Genomic DNA, 21,806 nt, shown 5'->3' with positions numbered 1-21,806 from the left:
CTCTGGCTGTGGTGGGTTGGGAAGTTCCAGATACCAGCACGTGTAGTACAGCCAGTAGCTTGGCCTGCAGAGGGATGTTGGTGCACCCCTGCAATGTTGGCTGCAGACTTGGTGCAAACTGGTGCAGGAGGCGGACAATGGACTCCCTCCTGAGGTCAATGAGGGTAATCCTTTGGCGGTGTGTCCACTCCCTTCTCCTGCGCTGCCTCCGTGGTGATGGTGGTGGTGATGGTGGAGGTGATGGTCGTGCTAGTGATCTTCTTGGTGCTCTGAGCTGCAGTATGAGTAGGTCCATGGTGCAGTTGAGCTTGAAAGAGTGAATTGCAAATGTTCTGCTTTTATACCAGTGGACATGTGTCATTTTTATGCTTGGTTTTGTGTAGCGGTAACATTTTGCGGTTATTGGGACTCTGCAGGTCTTTTGCCAAAGTTGCGTAAATTTCCCAAAGCTATCTTTCACAAAGAGATCGCCCAGTGTGTGTAGTCCTCTGTGATCCCCTCAGCATACTGTTATGTATTTACAAGGATAAAGCACACTGTTGCATTACAATGTCTTAAATGAGTGTGTTCTGAGGATGTTTGCACAATTTAAGACTTCCAGCTGAATTTGTTTGTACCGGCCAAATCCAAGTAATTCTGTTAAGATTTGGTTATCCATGGATACCTTTTAATTATCGTTTGTGGGTTTAGAGTATACCGGTCCACCCAATGAATTGTCTATTGTAGTTGCACAGTCAAGAATATTTATTTGGATCAGACAGTGGCAGCCCCTCCATTAGGGTGGAGGAGCACAGCCCCCCGCCACCACCCGCAAATAAAACGGTAATAAAACAGGTTTTTAACCCGTTTTATTATCATTTTATTTTAATCCCCTGGACCCGCCCCAAGACTAATCCCCAAGACTCGTTAGAGCCTTGGGGACGGGTCCGGGTGGATGACACTGTGGCAGGGGAGTGGTAGTGTACTCCCTACTCTGTGCATGAGGGTTTGGCCAGCCATCTCAGGCCGGCCAAACCCTCATGCGCAGTGAAGCTTTCTCCAGCCCCAGCTGCGTTGGTGGGACTGGAGAAAGCAGGCACAGACTCCTAGTCTGCCTGGGAGCGCAAAGTCCCAGCTATCTGGCCAATATTGATGCTGCTTTCATGCAGCATCAGGATTGGCCGCAGTGCATTCTGGGTGCCTGTGCCCAGATGATGGAAAAGTGCAATGCAGCAGACAGCGGCGGCAATCAGGTAAGTTATTGATTTTTTTATTATTATTATTTTGTCACCCGACTCGCCGCCTCTCCAGCTCCCTCCTCCGGCCCGCCCGCCACTTTGGCAGGCAGAGTCAGTGTATGACTTGTGCATTGGAGAGTACATACACAAATGTGACCACAATAAACATTTGGGCATGGGGCACAGCGGTGGGCCACAATGCTGATGTTTTTATTCATCTCTAAAAAGTATTTAAAAGTACTATATATCGCGATCTGTTATCCTCTTTACGTTGGAGAGTGTGCCGGCCTAAGTATCTAAACGACTGTGGAGGCCCAATGGCCTTGAAGCTGAAGTATTACATTTGTTCTAGATTAACTCAGTGGCAAAATCTCAGACTTGCTGCATCTGATGCATGATCCACATACTGCTCCAAAAGAATCACTATCTAGGATGAAGGGGTAAACTGCTTTGAAGGCCATTTGTATCTATTACTCATGCCATCAGTCCGAAGGTAGGAGTAAGCAAACCTCCTCCTCTTAAGATTTAGAAGAACAGCTGGAGCAATGTAACTTTACTAAAATAGAAAAAAAAATGTTCCCGAATCCCAGTTTGTATGCATTTGAAAGAAGAAATCACATTTCCAGTCAGGAACTTTCCTGTCATCGCCTAATGCATTCTGGGTGTTCTAGTCCTGTTTTTCTTTCACAAAACGAATTAGACTTGCACACCTGAATAAAATGATTTATAAGGTCAAGCCTGGAGACTGTGTCCCTAAAGAACTGCAGTGATGTGGTCACCCCATGAAACTTCCTTCCTGAATTATAAAAGCTCAGCAGTTAAATAGTTTCATTTGGGACATACATATTAAAACAGAAGAGCATTTTTCTGGGAGGCACTCTTTCACAAAACAATTAGATGCACAGGTTGAGCAAAGAAGATTTTTTTCTTTCTTTTCCCATTTACAAACATCATTAGGGGCTTCACGCACAAAACACTGCATTTGAAAAGCCTGTGCAAATGACTTTACAAATGCAAGGTGTAACTTCACAACACACAAAAGTGCTTTATGGTTCATAAATGTCACTATGAATCAAAATGCACACATTACAATCCTTTGCGAATTGCAGGGGCAAAGGCAACGGGACCCCCAAGGTGCATAAATTCCCCTGGAAACTCTCAATGATATTTATGATATAATGCTTAGGAAAAGACCTCTTGCTTCTTTAAAATCACAAAAAAACTCCAAAGGGGGCTTTTAGCCCACCCATCACCTACCATTGGTTGCCTTGATTGTCACTTGCATTTTCTTGCTTGCTATTGTTGACCGGGAGTTGACTTCGACATTGCTTCAGTATGTCTCCTGTCTCTAGTTAATTGTATCTTCTCTGGAGCATGACCCAACTACTGATTAATTCCTTGATTTGTGCTCTGCCACGCTGTTTGAGCTCGTATTGATGTTCAGTTCAACACCATTACATTTGAATGTAAGCAACCTGCTGTGGATGTAAACAATTTGCCTTAATAATTTAAACATAACGTATCAATTACTGAAACCTACATTTTGCCAGTTTGTTGCTTTAAATATAGATTCATTGTTTACCACTGTTGCCATACAATATTTTCAAAATTAATGTTTGCCACTGTAAGTTTTATCCTCCTTTAAACATGAGCTTCATAATATCAGATGATGTTTTATTGAAAGCAATGCTTTGCAGCTATTTCCCACAGTAGAAAGGACAACCTTGCAAGAAAATCTGAATGCTTCTCAGCAATACCAGGGAAAATACTGAAATGTATTTCTAGCTTTCACAGTATTCGATTGAGTACCTGGTTCGGCTGCACCTGCTGCACAAAAACTAACTATACCTCAGGTTTTGCCCTAGGGATGGGAGGAACTTGGAGAATTTGACTCTGCAGAGTTACATAAAAACTGCATGAGATTCAACTGAGTTCCAACAATGGGCAAAAATAGACATGTCACGCTGCTCACACTGTGATTTAGCGCTGGGAGTGCGTTCCATGAAAAATCATTGTGATGTGCACCATGCAGCGTGCCAGAGGGCGCAGGAAATCGAATGGTCACGACCGCCCGGGTTAAAGAAATCTCACTAGATGTCCTCTCAGTGACCGTGAATCGCTTTAAGGGAGCTTGCGCACACCAACTTACCGTCCTGGAGCTGTACACGAGAACGCCATGCTACAAGAGAACCACAGAGTTGCCAAAATGCCGCCAAATTTAGTTGGTGGAATGGAATATTTCACCCACCCCAAATTTAAGACTTCCCACAATTTATTGCATTTGCTTGTTTGTTTTTTGTTGTTTCTTCTTCGTATTTCATTTTCTTTGTTTTATGATCTACCCCACCCAACTCCATTTCACTCCAATATACCCCAATATACCCCACTGCAATCTATCCCACCCAATCCTAAGTACCCTGCAGCCCAATCAACTCCAATATATACCACCCAATATACTCCTCTCCAATCTACTCCAATATACAACACGCCAGTTTACCTAATCTACCCCACTCCACCCACTCCAATCTACCCCACTCCTAGGTACCAAAGTCTACCCCACTCCACCCAACTCCAATCTAACCCACTCTACCTCACTATGCCACCATCCAATCTACTTCAATCTTTCCCAATCTACCCCACTCCAATCCATCCCAATCTACACCACCACAAAATTGAACTGCATGTGACTTGAAAGGAAATGGCGCACCAGCAAGCCCACATACAGAGCCCCATTCAAAACTATCCGCAACCAATACCACCAACTCCTGAAAGAGATAATAAGGAGCACCCTTACAGACTGCATCAAGGTAAATTCCAACCACAGAAAAGAACTCTTAAACATCATCAGAGATTTCTCCAACCCAGTAGCCTCTGAAAATATCATCACCCCCTCCCCGGAACTCTGCGACACCCTGGTGGTCTTCTACCATGACAAGATCTCCACCATTTATGAAAACTTCGAACCCCAACCCACCACTGCTGACACCCTCAGACTTCCCGCTCCCACAGATGCAAACCCCGACCACCAGTGGTGGCTGGTGACATTTGAAAGTGGTGAAGTGTAAAAGTTTGGAATGAGTGCCTGGTGGCAAGCGAGCGTAGTGAGCGGACCAAAGCGGCATAAGTGGGGTTTGAGGGGGTTCTCCCTGAGAAATGTTTGAAAAAAGAGTGGGCAAATGTGGCATTTTCGACATATTTAAGAAAGAAAGAAGGTTAATAAAGCACTTGCGAAAGTGTAGTTATGATATCAATAAAGAGCTTTCATATGATAATGACGGTTGAGACTTTTGGAAGGGTTATGGCCATCTGAGTCTCGATGTAGAGGCCAGAAAAATGTTGTGCATAGTTAAGTAGGATCTGTCTCTCACTGTGTGCTCACGCACCTGGGCACACGTTTAAGAGAACAAGGGGCACGTTCAAGGGCACTTGACAGACTTCAGGGCAAAGGGGGCATATGGCACCTGCACAAGGAAGCCGCGGGTGGTTATTGAGGTGCTGACAGTGGGCACCTATGGGTGAGTCACACAATAAAGTAGAACCCATTGGGCAGGCCCTGCGCTCTGAAACCTAGTCCCAGGTGACTGGAAATAGGGCACAACCAAGGGCACAAAGGAACACAAGGGGCAGCTCTCAGGACACATGTCACCACCCGGGCACACATGGATGATTCACAAGACACAGAGGGAAGCATGTCTCAGAGAGCAGGGGGCACATTGCATGGTGAGTGTCCAAAGAAGGAGATGATCTCAAGGCATATATGGGTGGATTTGTGACACAGGACAGCCACATGACACACTCCAGTCTACCCCAATCTACCCTACTCCAATCTACCCCTCTCCAATCTACCCCATTCTACATCACTCCAATCTACCCCACTCCAATCTACCCTAATGTAATATTCCCCATTCAAATCTGCCCCAATTTACTGCTCTCCAATCTACCCCACTCCAATCCACCACACTCTACCACACTTAAATCTACCCCACTCTAATCTACCCCAATCTACACCCCTCCAATCTATCCTAATACGATCTACCCCACTCCACCCCACTCTAGTCTATTCCATTCTACCCCACTCCAATCTATTCCAATCTATCCCAATCTACCTGACTCCAACCTACCCCAATCTAATCTAACCCATTCCAAATCAACCCCACTCTACCCCACACTACCCAACTCCAATCTACCCCACGCCAGTCTATAGCACTCTAATCTACTTTAATATACCCTACTACAATCTACCACAATCTCCCCTCCCCTCCAATCTACCACAATCTAGCCCACTCCATTCGACCCCTCTCCCATCTTCCGCAATCTACTCCACTTCAATCTACCACAATTACCCCAATCTGCCCCAATCCAATATACCCCATTCTACCCTCAGATATTCCACTCCAATATAAGCAATTCTATACCATTTCTACCCCACTCTTCCAGTTCAATTTACCCCACTCCAATAAACCCCATCCACCCCACTGCAATCTAGCACACTCTACCCCATTCCAGTCTACCTCAATCTATCCTAATCTACTCCACTCCAATATACCCCAATCGATCCCACTTCAATATACCCCACTCTACCCCACTCCAATATACCCCAATCCAACCCACTCCCTAATACCTCAATCTTCCCCACTCCAGTCTACCCAACTCAATCCATCCCACTCTACTCCACCCCAATCGACCCCATTGCAATTCTAACCTAACCCACTTCAATCTCCTCCAATCTACCCCTGCTCATTCTACACCCTTCTAATCTATGCTACTCCACGCTACTCCAAACTCCCCCATTCTACCCCACTCCAATGTACCCCAGTTCAATTCACCCAAAACTACCTCAATCCAATTTACCGCGATCTACCCCACTCCAATCCACCCTAACCCAATCTACCTCAATATCCCTTACCCCAGTCTACTCCAATCTAACCCACCCCATTCTACCACACTCTATCTATCCCAATCTACCCCACCCCAATGTAACCTAATCCAATATATCTCACCACACTCTACCACAATCTACCCCAACCCAATCTACCCCAATCGATTCCAATGGGCCCCCCTAATTCTACCCCAATATGCCTCACCCCATCAACCCAATGTACCCCAACTCAATGTACCCCAGCCCAATCTATCCTAATATACCTCAACTCAATCTACCCTAATGTTACTCACCACAATCTAACCCAATTTACCCTGCCTCATTCTAACCCAAACTACCCCACCTCAATCTATCCCACCCAGTCTACCCAGCCTCAGTTTATTGCACCCCAACCTACCCCACCCCAGTTTATACCACCCCAATATACTCTACCCTAATCTACCCCTATCTACTCTACCTCAATCTACCCAGCTCCAGTGTTCCCACTCCAATCTACCCCAGTTCACCACATCCCAATGTACCCCATCCCAAACTACCCTTAACTATCCCACCCCAATCTACCTCACTCCAATCTATCCCAATCAACCCCACTCCAATCCACCCCACTCCATCCCACTCCAATCTACCCAATTCAAATCTATTCCAATCCACCCCAATCTATCCCACTTTAACCTACCCGATCTACCCTACTGCAATCAACCCCAATCTATACTACCTCAATTTACCCCACTCCAATCTACCACCACTCTACCCCACTCCAATCTACCAGAATCTACCCCATCCTAATCTACCCAATACACTCACCCCAATCTTCCCCGTCCCAATCTACCTCAAGCTACTCCACTCCAATCTATCTCAATTTACCCCACTCCAATCCAACCCACTCCTATCTACCCCATTCCAATTTACCCCACTCCAATCTATCCCAATATACCCCACTTCAATCTACTCCAATCTACCCCACTCCAATCTAGCCCAATCTAATCTACCCTACTCCAACCTATCCCTTTCCACCCCACTCCAATCTATCTCAATCCAATCGACCTCAATCCAATCTATCCTAACCTACCACAATCTCCCCCACCTCAGTCTACACCAATTTGCCTCACCTCCTTCTACCCCAATCTACCCCAACCCAATCTAACCCAATCTACCACACACCAATCTATCCCATTCCAATCCACCCTAATCTATCCCATCCCAATCTACCCCACCCCAGTATACCCAGGGCTGGATTGGCTGTAGCGGACACCAGGTATTTCCCCAGTGGGCCGGAGGGGTGGGGGCCGGTTTTGTGCCTGTGGGGGCCGGTTTTATTACTGGGGACGGTTTTGCAGCAGTGCTGCAATATCGGCCCCCTGTAACAAAAGCGGGAGCAGTGCTTCTTGCTAGCACCCCCCTCACCCACTCCCAGGACCAGTCGAGCAGCAATCTGCCAGGGCTGATTACTATTCCCAGCCTGGCCCTGAGTATACCACACCTCAATTACCCTAATCTATCCCACCCCACTATACCACACCCAATACACCCCACTCCAATCTGCCCCATCCCAATCTACAACACCCAAATCAACCCTAATCTCCTCCACCCGAATCCACTCCACTCTGCTACACTCACTTTAAGCCATACTGAACATCAGCCACACTCGTGTTCAGCATGACTAAACTACACTGCCTAGGTTATTAACTTTTGCATAGTTGATAGCTACTGGCTTTGCCAAGGCTTGTTGTGGTTGCAAAGCATGCAATGTTAGCAGGAGCCAAATGGTAAACAGTATCAGAGACGAAGCTGGCAATATTCAACAGTTTACAATGTAGTTTTTAAAGGAGGAACAAACAGCAGTCCCACAGACCACTGCTTGCACTGCCCGATGTGTAATTCACAATGTGCCACTGTTTGTGGCGTTGTCAACCCTGTCCATTTAAGCGACAAAGTCGTAATGCAGATATTGAGAATGGAACTTCTGGAATACTGCCCCTGCATTTCCTATTTTTCTCAATGAGCAGCAAGATGATTCAAGCCCCTTTAATATTATTCGGGTCGGTGGTCAGCAACATTTTCTGAGAAGCATTTGTGCTTTAAGGGATTTGAACATCTTTCCCACTGAAAAGGTTGAGTGCAAACGCTCAGTTTTTTATGTGTTTATGGACGTCGATTCATCAAAGTGCCAGTGGTAGTGGAAATGAAATAACCCTCACTTGACCTTACTGACATCATTAGAGGTGGCATCGAAAGACCTTTGAACCTAAGTCTTCCAAGGAAGTGATGTCATATTAATGACATCAACCCGAACACAATATTTGACACTGCTGATGTGTTTATGTCTGATGTTCAAATATGCATGATTTATGTTTCCAACATGTATGAGGTATGTTTGTTGGGCCCATGAGAACGAGAGCCAATTTTGTTGAGGTGTTTCATTTCATGTTTGCAGAAGAGAAAGCCTGTTTGCTTTTAAAGATCAATATAATTGTGTTTGTTGGTGCCTATGTGTACGGTGTAGGTATGGAAGTTGGGACCCCCAGGGTGTGGACTTTGAGCACCCTCAGGTCGTATCTGGGTTTGATGGTGATGTTTAGTTAGGGACTTTTGATGTTCGCAACCATTGATGTCCATAACCACTGATCTTTATGAACATATATCTACTCAGTACATGAACATTGTCATCACTTTGTGTTCCCGATAAAGGATTATCTGTAAACATTTACTGACACAGACAGCAGTGGCATAACACTGTACACTTCTTTTTTGCTTAATAACTCCATAATATCTGGAGGAACACCCATCAAATCAATCCCTACACCTTTGAAGAAGAGCATGCCAGTGTCAGATCCACTTTCAACCATAATGTCATCAGCATTGCTTGTGACAGCGATGGTGGGCACGGCTTCAATACCGCCTTTGGTAAGAATGTCTGTGACACTGTCTCTCCTCCATACTATTGAAAAGAGAAGTCGGCTCTTTCACTCATTTTCTTTGCCTTTAGATGACTAGGACTTCTACAAAAATGAGGACATCACAAAAATGTTCCCTGAAGAAAACAAGCATTTACAATGCAATGGTCTCGGCATTGGTAAAGTTAGAGCTATTGGCATTGCTCATGACATTATTTTTGTTTATGTTTTTGTTTTTAAAACATTTAAAGAAACGGCATTGTCATGAGCAATGCCAATAGCTCTAACTTTAACAATGCCGAGACCGTTGCATTGTAAATGCTTGTCCTCTATGGTTTTTATCAGCGTATATGTCTTTAATTCTTTCCTATCAGTTAGAATCACTGTTATGATTTATTCAATGCCTGAAAAAAAAGTGTGAGGCAGAATACTCTTCAACGTTTGTGGTTTTTTCACACTCAATATATTGTAGGAGTAAACCTTTACAAGCTAGTAAAGTCTTTCAGAAGAACCGCACCTTCTGAAGTAGTTTTACTTTTCCCCTGAATGAAAGTAATGATGACTACAGAGCTGAGGACGGGTCACGCACGCGCATGCAGCCCGGTCTGCGGCTGACAGAGGAGGCGGCACCGCACCCCAGCTCCGGACTCCCACGGGAAACCGAACATTCCCAGCTTCGAGGAAGGGCCCAAGTCTTCTGAGTATCGAAAACTCGAAAGAAAGTCTCCACAAGTAACCGAACAAAAAATCCCAGACTGATGTTGATCCTGAAACAAAAAACCTGACCATGTTTCTCCTGCACCTGCAATCGCTGTATCGGTTCCATAGCGAAGAGCACATTCAATTTCAAGCATTGTGTCTTATAAATAAACCTCTTCAAGTATAAGCATTGCTCCATGGCTACGCAATCAAAGTCTGAGAACATCTAATTCGCTCACACTGCTACTTCCTTAATGTAAGCTACTTACCTTGTAGGTGGATTTTTGCAGCTGCAGGAGGACTCAGTAAGTTACATACTAGTTAACGAAAATGAATTGATCTGCACGTTACAAATACCAGCAAGGCCTACTCAGCCATCAATCCTTTCGAGGTCAGTAAACTAAGCACCATTGAACTCGGTGATACTAACACCTTCATTCTCAGACCCCTCTAGGAAGTTAGTTCATCATTGTAAATTTGTAATATTTTCTTGTACATTCCTCACCCTAGCTTGCTGTGTTTGATATTGTGTTCTTGCCTTCTATGCTCTTACCCTACCTCTTCTAATTTCCTGTTTATTTTTGTAACTTTCTATTTTGTAACATTTCTTTCCTGTAATGTACTGGTTCTATTGTACAGAGCTCTGACACCTTCGGGTAAATGTCCGCGCTACATTAAATAATTAAATAAATAAAATCACATCCCACATCCGAATGAAGTACATTACGCATCTCGGGTCTCGCATAAACACACACACCCCTAGGGCGGTGTCAAATGTTCGCGTCACCTGGAAAGCAAAAACATCCACGTGAATATGTTATCAGCTGGCGAAGCAGGTAATGAGGCAGCGCAGTATAAACAAATCGGTCGTAGAATCAATCAGCATAAGTTATGATGACAACGCAACCCACCCGCCCTCTCACCTTTGCGCTCCTCGTCGATGCGCAGACCCTGCGAGATGCATTCGAAGGCCTGTCGGTGAGCCGCCCGTACGCACTCCGCCTGTCGCTCCTGCTCGGGCCTTTGAGTGCCGCAAGCCGCCATGCCCGGGGCAATTCTTTGCCAGCACCAGGCGCACAACAATCCCACTTGCAGAGCGAGGAATCGCAGTAACACGAAGACAGCCAGCAGAGGGTACGAGAGGTGCCGCAGGCCGCGCTTGTGCAGCGGTGCTTCCAGGGCAACGGTGACGACAACTGTTTAGGGGTGACAGTACGGGCCGCAACTCTGCCGGGGCTGCCGCCAGGCACCGTGCCGCGCTCCTGCTTGCCTCTCGAGCCCGGGGAATGCATTCACAGGGTAGTGCGGCTAGGGTGCCCGGCACGCACACAACTTACAGCCTTCCCTGGCCCCACCCCTGCCCTCCCCCCTAGCGCAGCCCTCCGCCACGAGCCACGCCTCACCACGCTCTTCTCGAGGAGCGCCACCGCTGCTGTCTGTCGCACGCAGCCCCGCCCACTTGAGCGTCTGTCGTCTGTGCGATAACGGGGAGTTGTGTGAACAAAACTAAAGGGGGGAACTTGATTGTTTAACTAGTTACGTGTACAATGACAAAAAGCGATTGCGTGAGTGACGTTATTGGCCAGGTGGACGAGCAGTGTGATATGATGGTCTATTTGGGGAGATTAAATAGCTTATACTTTACAATCATAGCATCGTAAGATGATGTATCGTTAAAGTCAGAGTTGTGTAGTTGGGGAAGCAGGTCCGAGTCTCGACTTCATATCAACATCTGATTCTGAACTACTTCCTTAATCTTTGCCTCAAAAAAATAAATAAACAAGCCGAGGGCACCGGAAGACACCACCGCCTTTCTCTGAGGTCAGCCAGAAATGCCTCGGAGAAAGGCAGCGGCGATTTCGGATTCGGGGGCGTGTTTTTCTTTTCTCTCCTCCAGCCATTGGCTGGAGGAGATAATTAGACTTCTTGAAAAAAACACGCCCCCGAATCCGAAAAGGACGGGGCCTGTTTGGAGTGACGGACCTCTTCTCCAATGGCTGGCCAGCATTGAAGAGGCCAGCCAATGGAGAACAGGGGAGAAGAGGGGCGGGTTCAAGCCCCTCTTCTCCAAGTCATTAAATCTCGGATCGAGACTGCGCAAGCGCAGCCTTCGAGCCGAGACCTAAACAGATAGAAAATATATCTTTGCTATCAAAGAAATTACACAAAATCACTGCAAAGCGAAGGAAATATAAGTCAATCTAATCAGACCCATGAATGTGAATATTTACAGACCTAAAGCCTATTAAAACTTGTTTAAAGTAATGCAACACATGGGAATGGCACCACCCTTTATGAACCTAATGAAAATTATAGCATCCCTATGTCACTCAGTTCCCTAAAATGATTACCACAGCCACTGGGCTGTGCATAGTTTCCTTCCACATAAAGATACCCTGATGAAAAAGGGTGGTTTTAGAGAATTAATCCTAGCCCAATGATCTTGGTGGCTGTGGGCTCATAAAGGAATGGTAAGCCATTTCTGTGTCTTACATAGAGGTACTTATATACAGTTTTTACACTGGGCCTTCCTCACCCAGGCCCTAGTTGCTCACTAACCAGGCACCCGTACCTCTCGGTGTGGAGATATGATCCCCCATTTCAAGTTGAAGGAGCAGTTCACCAAAACCCAAGGTGTTCAACCCAACCCCCCGTCCCCCCACGGCTCCCTCACACTGGTCAAAATGCCTAGGGTCTGCCTAGGTGAAAATGAAAGAGTGAATGAGCACAAGGCTCCTTTGGAGATGCACCACTCATTCAGGGCTGAGTTGGATATGAGTTAGGGAGTCACAACCTTTGTGTTGGGAGGTTTCCCTAATGGCCCTAGACTCTGGGCCGCACCCAGATCCTGCCAGTTACTGCATTGTGGTCCCATGAGCATAAGTTGAATGTTGCATTACCTTGTGATGGTCTCAGCTCAGTGACTAACTTACTGCTCGGATCATATATCTACTTATACCTGTTCTCCTGTGGAGCAGCTGAAGCAGAGGGCCCAAGCTCCAGTGATCCAACCTTGATGTCTCCCTTTACAGCCCATAAACAATCTAGTGCATATATAGACTTTTAGTTGAAGGGATGTTTAGAATAAGGCACCATGATTCACCCGCTGATGAAAGAATAGGGCTCTGAAAGACTCACAATGATGGTAGCTTTACTGATATAAGATAATGTGGGCTCTTGTCAGGTACAAGTTCAGAAAGTCTATTGTGCTTCAGTTTAGCAGTTCTGCTCCTTGTAAGTGATAGGTGTTCATGCTTCTTTCGTAGATACCTTATTTTAAATGATCATTATTTACATCAAGTTCTGAATTTATCATTGTAATGTGGGTGAAAAGTACTTTCACATACTACAAGAAACAAGTCTATGACTATACCATAATGTGAGTCTACCAGTGGGCCAAAGAACCTAGGAGCATATTTAGAAGGAATTGTTGTAGGGCAGCACTACAAGTCATTTTGCTGCGCTACCCTACATCAAATCGAAAGGGCCGGAATGCACCATATTTATAAGATATGATGCATTGTTGTTCTTTCAGCCATGCGCCAATGAAGGCACCCTTGCACCAATGCAAGGGTGTCTGTTATGTTGGAATTATTGTTTTTGGGAAGGAAGGGACACCTTCCTGCAAAAAACACATTGGAGGCGTTTTCCGCATTCTATGAGTGCTGCATTCTGCAGCACACATGGAAAGAGGAAAAATTAGAAGAAATGTAAACATTTCTCTTCGTTATGCCTGCTCTAGGGAGGCGCAAGGCTTTGGCGCTGCCCCAGGTTTACGAGATATTGTAAATCTGGTGCAGCGTCAAAGTCCATGGGAGTTGCTTGGGAACACCCACAGCGACACCCCGGGAATGCCTCTTTGATGCAGAGTACGGCAAGGCAGTGCCTTGCACTGCCTTGCCTTACTCCATATTTACAAGGCTATGAAGAGCCATGCAGCATCGCTTCATGTGGCCCTGTAGATATAGCTAAGCCCTTTGCACCACCAGAAAGTCACAAAAAGTGAAGTTTCAGTGGCTCACAGGGCTTGTAAATAGGCACCAAAGTATGGGCCATTGCTATCCTGTTTTTTCTATTTGCATCTTGAACTATATAAATATTGCATATAGAGTTTATGTTCTTTTCATGCATAGGTCTTTTGTACAATCACTACAAGAGCCATAGGCCCTTTTTTACAAGAAATTGGCGTAGGGCAATGCCGCTAGACTTTTTGCTGCACTGACATACGCCAACTCGAAAGCGCAGGAATGCACCATATTTACAAGATACGGTGCATTCCTGTCCTTTTAGCAAGTGCCGGCACACAATTTGCAGCCATGCGCCAACGCAAACTTCCTTTGGCCCTCCAGCTGTTGCACCCTACTGATATACACACCCGCTCCGAACATGATGTTAAGAATCTTCAGAATAGTGCCAGCTTCAAACCTTGTCCTGAGAACATCTCACTGACAAAATCTTTTGCTTCGCGGCAAACTGCCTGTAAAATGTAACCACAGTGAGTGTGGGGATGTGAAGTAGGGCCCTATATCAGTCCCCCAGACCACACATTTAGCAACCAGTCAAGAACCTTTGCAGACCGTGACACCATTAACCATTCTAGATTTGATTCACCTCGCCTCCTGCCGGACCTGGAGAGCCTGAGGCCGATTCATTCATATAGAAGCATGTGCAGGGGCGCAATTAGACCCAAGCTTTGGGGGCGAGTGGCTAGTATTTCGAGGGTTTGGAGGCAGAGCCATCATCAAAGTCGGAGTCACAATTACTGTTAGGGTCTCCCTCCACTGGTAAGTGTTTGATTTTAATACTCAACTTGATGCAGAATTTTGTACTTCAGCTTCTGGGACAATCACTTGGAAAATGGGCTCTATAAGCACATTGAGGGTAGCTAAATAGGGCTTAAAACATCTTTTCAAAATATTTGGAATGACTCGACTCCCTCTGTCTGTAGCCCTAGATGTTTTTGAAAAATACACAACAGTGGTGAATTTTAGCTACATTTCTTTAGTTATATTCTATTTATACACCATTTATCAGCATGCAATACATTTACAGTATTTGAGGATGGGATGTTAGTACAAAAGATAAATGTCTTGCTGTTGGAGACAAGGTGCCTTATGACCAGGCTCTCCAACCCATGGAATGCAGAAAGTGTACATCGTGGTGCTACGTGGTAACCCGAACTTCTCACGTAGAGTTTCTACTTGAGAAGTAGCTGAATCATCTCGAAAATACCTTTTGAATTTATTTTCTATGGACGGTTCAGGTTGTTTTTTATTGTGAAAAGCATTTTTTAGTATTATTATTTTTTATCAACAGGAAGTAAGAGCACAGAGACTCCATCTTCCTCTTCCTGTCCAAAAGGCTCCTCCCACTGCTTTGTCCATCTCCTGGTCACTTTTCATTTTGATTTCTAGGTAAAAGGAGCGGTCTCTTTGTTTGCAATTCCTGGTGCATAAATTCTATTGGATTTTATAAGGACTTTGTTTTTGTGACATCACAAGAGAGTTAAAAAAAATTTGGGATAAGGGTGTTGTTGGACAGAGGGCAAGCACCAGTATATATTTGTTACTTTTATTTATTTATTTTAATTTGATTGTGGTTGTGGTGAGTGGCGTGGAGTTTCTTTAGGGGCCTACCATATTTTGCATTTAATTTTTTAGCTTTTATAACGGAAATAGGTTGCATAGTTTTGCACATTTGCTAAATGTTGTTGAAATTTGCACTATTTCATTCATTTTACTATGTGGTGTAGTCTGCACATGGGATATCCATCCATTAGGTCATTGGGTATATGAATCAACGGTTTCTGTGATAAATGTTGTTTTAAAACATCTATGAACAAAGCCAGGGATGGCACTGGATTAAACCATGCCATATGTGTTTTTTTAGTATTTCTTTTTTTTTCCTGCTAAATGTGTATTTGTCTGGTGGAGGAACATATTTTAATGCCTTGGAAGGATGTGTGCTGTCTAAGATTTTTATATCTCACTTAATGTTAGTTTTTGGCATTGCAGAATTAATGATAGTGATTTCTTTATTGTTTTTCATTCCTCCTTTGTCTGGCCAGGGTGTGTGTGTGTGTAAGTGTGTGTGTTTGCCATAGGCCACTATTTTGTCTTGTTCTCCATGTCATGCATCTGGCAGCCATTTTGTATCATCAATGTCCATAGGCCCATATAGGTTCTTTGTTGTCCATGCTTCCTTTTCTTGTTGTTGTTTGACAATGTGGGCACAAGCCATTTTGTGTAGTCAGTCAGTGCGCTTTTGCCATAGGCTTGCACGTGTACTTTGTTGACCATACCTCCTTGTTTGTTGTTTGAACATGTGGTTGGCGGTCATTTTGTGTAGTCAGCCAATGTGCTTTTGCCACAGGCCTGCATGTGTTCTTTGTTGAACATGATTCCTTGCTTATTGTTTGACCATGTGGCCGGCGGCTATTTTGTGTGCTTTTGTCATAGGCCAGCAGGTGTCCTTTGTTGTCCACGCCTTCTTGATTGTTGTTTGACCATGTGTCCGCCGGCCATTTGGTGTTGTCAGTCAGTGTGCTTTTGCCGTAGGGCTGAATGTGTTCTTTGTTGCCAATGCCTCCTTGCTTGTTGTTTGACCATGTGGCCAGTGGCCATTTTGTGTTGTTAGACAGTGTGCTTTTGCCATAGGCCTGCATGTATTCTTTGTTTTTCCATGACTCCTTGCTTGTTGGTGTTTGAACATGTGGCAGGTGTGTTAAATACATCCTTTGTTTCCAGTTACTTAAGCCTTTTTTTATGGACATTGAAGAGGGCTAATCCTTTTTATTCTTTGTTCACATTTTTTTAACTTTTTTCTCTCATATCAGTTTAATGTGCCTGAGGATCATTGTAGTATGTATGCATACTGTTTATATAATATTAAATGCATTTTTTCCATTTTACCTTCTACCTCCTTGCTTCCCAAAGGATTTCTCATAGTGAAACACCAGCAATTACTTTTTTTTTTATAGTATCCCATTTTTTCCTGGCCTTCACCCCTGCCTGCCATGGGTCTCTTAGACCATCGGCACACATCAGCATTCCCCTTTTTAATGATTATTCAATTTTTCCCTGGCCTGCACCCCGCCTGCCATTGGTTTCTTAAACCATAGGCGCAACAGCATTCACCTTTTTAATGATTATTCAATTTGTCCTGCTGGCTTGCACCCCTTGCCTGCCATAGGTCTCTTAGGCCATAGGCACACACCATCATTCAACATTTTAAGGATTATATAATGTTTTCCCCGTGCCTGCACCCCCTGCCTGTCATAGGTTCCTTAGGCCATAGATGCACACCAGCATTCACCTTTCTAAGGACTATTACATTATTTCCCTGACCTGCCTGCCTGCCACTGGTATCTCATATTAGGGGCCCATAAAGCTATTTTAAAAATCTCTATGTTTTTGTTATCCTGATTGAAATATTATATTGTCTGTATGAATAATTCTAACTGCAAAAATGTCACTGAATGTCATTCTTGTTTGTTTGCTTTTAGGTGCACAAGAGATATCACCCAGAGTACTGCCAGACAGAAGGCCAACACAAAGTGACATAACACCACACCACCTCAGTCCACCTCTGCTTGCTTCCACTTGTACAGCTATGTGCCAACTGACAGAGCCTGAAGATGGCCCCAAAGAAAGCTGTTCCTGGCCAGAAAGTGGCCAGTGAGGAGGAGAAGATAAAAGAACAGATTACCACCACTGGCATGTCAAGTTCTACCTTTTTCAGGAAGTTGTAAAGCCAAAATATTGAGTTGGAAATGGCGAACTACAGGAATATTGAGTCCTAAATATATGACAGTGGAAAATATCGACAGCAAGAATATCGTGGTCAAGAATATCGAATTTAAGGTAAGAAATATTGTTCTTAAATATATAGGAGTCAATAATATCATTTGTAAAAAATATAGTTGCTAAACATATTGATTTTTTAATCAGTTATGTATTTTAGTATATATTTTAAATGTATGTGATGTATTTTTTTGTGTAAGTATGTTTATGTTTTTTAATATATGTGTTACCTTTTTAGTAGATAGCAATTTTATTTTGATAACATTTTGCATTTTTTAGTTCTGTATCTTCAGGAAGACCCTCAAGACCTTGCTCTTCGGCTAAAGGGAGCTGTGCACCCCCACCCCCCCAGCGCCTTTAGACCCTCATGGGTGAGTAGCACGCTTCATAATTCCGTGATTGATTGATTGATTGTATCGGGTTGTGGGTATATAGAGGAATAGGGTGGGAAGAAATTTAATTATAGTAATTTAATTATATTTTTTATTAGTATTTATTTAATTGTTATATTACAGTGTAAATTGTGGGAAGTAATTTATTATTAATTAATTATTAATTTGTTGTTAATTAATAATGATTAATGGAAAATTAAATATGGAAATCATGTAATTTATTTTAGGAGTAGGCGTAAAGGATGGGAAGTAATTTATTTTTAATTAATTAATAGTTTGTTGTTAATCAATATGAGTTAATTAATTGAAAATTAAATATTGAAATTGCGTAATAAATTTTAGGTGCGGGTTGTGTAGTTTATAGGAGTAAAGGGTGGGAAGAAATCTATTTTTAATTATTAATTGGTTGTTAAGCATTATTAATTAATTACTTGAAAATTAGATATGAAAATTGTCTAACTAATTTTAGGTGCGAGTTGTGGCATTTATAGGGGTAAATGGTGGGAAGTAATTCATTTTTAATTAATTAATAAGTTGTTAATTAATAATAATTATTTAATTGAAAATAAAATATAGAAATTGTGTAATTATTTTTAGGTGCAGTATGTGGGGTTTAAAGGGGTAAAGGGTGGGAAGTTATTTATTTTCAATCAATTAATAATTCGTTGTTAATTAATATTAATTGATTGAAAATTAAATATGAAAATTGTTTACTTAATTGTAGGTGCGGGTTGTGGTGGAGGGCAAAAGGAAGACCCCTGTAGTCAGACTCTAAAGGGGTGAGAAACAGAAAACAAACAGTAACAAGAGTTAAAATTTAATTGCCTAAAGTTCAGGAACCTAAAAGTGCTCCCTTTCCAAATATTCATTTCAAACATGCCCGCAGTCATCCTCTTACTGCCTCAAGGTGCATCTCCCATAAGTGTACCTATATGTGTGCTCCTCTCCTCCCCGCCGACAAATGGATGTGGAGAGAGCGTGGTTTTTAAAGTGCTCTTAAGTGGGCAGATCTGCATCATTGGCTTTGTGATTGAATAAGTGTCTACCAGGTAACGGGATCCTGTGTCCCAAAAAGTGGCGATACAAGTATATGGTAAATAGCCTGACCTACTTTCAGCATTTTGGATAAGCCGTCGCTGGCTTGGAATGCAAGTTTCCGGTGTCTAAGCAAGCATGGTTTCAAAGGAGGCAGGCAGGAGCCTGACCGTGGGTGAGTCCCCTGACAGCCAGTCAGGACACGACCTGTAGCCGGGGCGAAATCGCCTCCACATGGGTTGCACTAAGAGGAGAAAGACTGGCCAGTGTCCTCCCTGTATACAGGGACAGCAGCCCGTAATCTGAGGCTATTTTTGTTTCGATATTTTTTACTTACCTTTATGAATATAGGATGTTGATATTTTTGACATCTATATTTATGACTCGATATTGTGGTATGGGGATGTTTTGGGTTTTGATGTTTTGCGAGTGAGCCTTTCAGGAAACATGATGCGCCTGCAACCCTCTCCTCTGGGGAGCAAGCTGGGAGCAGCACTCCCACATCAATGGCACCACCCCAAACTAAGCCCAAGGCTATGTTTCTCGGCAAGGCAGCCACTGCAATCATGATAACAAGCAGGGAGTCTGAATTGGATTTGTCTCAACCACAAAGTACACAATCATCGCAGGAAACTGAGCATAGTGAACAACAGGAACCGCAGCCAGAAACAGTTCTTCCTGAAGTAGGAGCAGAACAGGAGGTTGAGCTTCCTGCTGAGCAAGATGTCACCCTTGATGAATCATTGACTTCCCAATCTCCCAAAATGATATGGTAATCCGCCATCTTCTTCAAGGCCCCCTTCTGATGATCTGGACATGGACTGGACTTTGGCTGAGTCCAAGACCCGCCACGAATGACAAGGGAAAAGGAAAGTTCCTAAAAGCCTTACCGTTATGGAAAGGAACAGTGTTGAGGATTAGTCAGTGATTGTCAGTATGGAAGCTGGCTCAGAGGACAACACTATAACACCCTCTACTCCACCTGCTTAGAGGGATGTGGCACTGGTTTCATCACCACCAGCTTCTATATTTTCAAGAGCCCCACTGACTACTGCATCCACCACTACCTCAGTAAAAGTATGTACTGCAGTGAAGCAATCAACACACCCATCTACCTCCAGTTCTTCTTCGGGCATTGATAGTGGCACACTAAAAAAGCTCCCATCCTCAGTTTCGGATTCTTTATGAGTAGCAAGCAGGAGGATAACATTGCAATATGCTTTATTTGCCAAGCTAGTGTTCATCGACATAAGCCTGGTTCACACTATGGTACTGAAGGTAAGGGTGGGCGGACAACTCCGTTTCGCCCACGAAATGTGCGGAGATTTGCCCTTCCGCGATAATAGGCGGAGAAACAAGGCAAATCTCCGCACATCCCGCCTTCCGCCTGCCTCCCACCCGCAGTATTAAGTACATTAAAAAAGCAATTTTTAAATAACCTTACCTTATCGGCGACGTCCCTGGGCTTCCATCCTTCTCTAGCGCATCTTCTTCTGGGAACTGCGCATGTGCAGTAGCCCGCGCATGCGCAGTTCCCAGAAGGAGACACGCTAGAGAAGGATGGAAACCCGGGGACGCCGCCGATAAGGTAAGGTTTTTTAAAAATTGCTTTTTTAATGTATTTAATACTGCGGGCGGGAGGCGGGTGGGAGGCAGGCGGGAGGCGGGATGTGTGTGACGGAACTATGCGGAGAGTGCAGAGATTGGTTCCATCTCCGTGTCTCTCCGCGTAGGTCCCTTGCGCACATTATGCCCACCCTTTACTGAAGGCCAAATAACACATTTAAAAACAATCATGCAATCCGGTGGGAGGAGCACCTTAAACAAATTGATGGTGGTGGTGATGAGAGAGGGGAATCAGCTCTGATCACGGTGATAGGAGATGATGAGGAAGAAGTGGATGATACAGCCCTGTCCCTAGCAGTGTACCAGTATCACCTGCATCAGCAACCTCCAAATGGCACAAGACTCAGATGCAGAGACCACTGCATACAGTGATGATTTCCTGAAATCTCACATTGAGTCTACCACCTTCTGGTTCTCTCTGAAAGTTATATCACAAACAAGGCCACAGGTCCAAAGTAAACGAGAGGTCAGACAAGTGACTGGGTGTACTCGTACACACAAAGGGGAGTTCCCTTTTAAGGACGGTTCCCCTCACACACCAGAGGTGTCATGCTTTATCATAGGGGTGCCTCCTCGCCTGAGAGACCTAGTCTCCACGCGGGCTACAACCCCCTCGCTGCCAGGGAGCAGCTCAGGGATGTTTTTATTAGAAGGGGGCGGGTGTACTAAAACCCTATGTGAGCCTGGTGTGTTGAAAAATGTGCAGTATTGTAATGTGAGTGGTTAAAACTGGTTACGGGGTTAGCTATGCTGCAACTTTATTCAGCTACCCGGTGCCAGGATTAAAATCAAATAGCTGGTAACGCAGGTGCCGTCATTAGAGGCATCTGTGTTAGTGCATGACCAACATGCTTCGGCCAAGGGACCTAAACTAGTGTTGCGGCCTTCTTCAGGGTCAAAAGTTCAGCTACTGCAATAAATAAGTGTGCAGAATGTGCAAAAAACATGAAAGGACACATGCGGAAAATAATGGTTTAATACTCAACCAGTGATTCTGCTGTTCAGTATGTTCAACGCGCAGCCTATGGTGGAGAAAAAGAACAACATGTAACATTATCATACAAAATTGTTGATACAGGGTATCGTGAGTGCCAAATACAGCTGATCCTCCCATTTAGTAGTACACTGAGACACATTCATATATTAGACCCATTTGTAATAAACTACGATGCGTGACTCACCAATTTAGGTTTATAAAGTTCTCCACATCTGTCCTGGCATATTAGCTATATGGTACATACGCCAAAACCTGTCAGAGAAGG

The sequence above is a fragment of the Triturus cristatus genome, chromosome 3_2 (genome assembly GCF_964204655.1).
Source record: "Triturus cristatus chromosome 3_2, aTriCri1.1, whole genome shotgun sequence".
NCBI classification, from domain to species: Eukaryota; Metazoa; Chordata; class Amphibia; order Caudata; family Salamandridae; genus Triturus; species Triturus cristatus.
Note: the sequence above shows the minus strand (reverse complement) of the source record.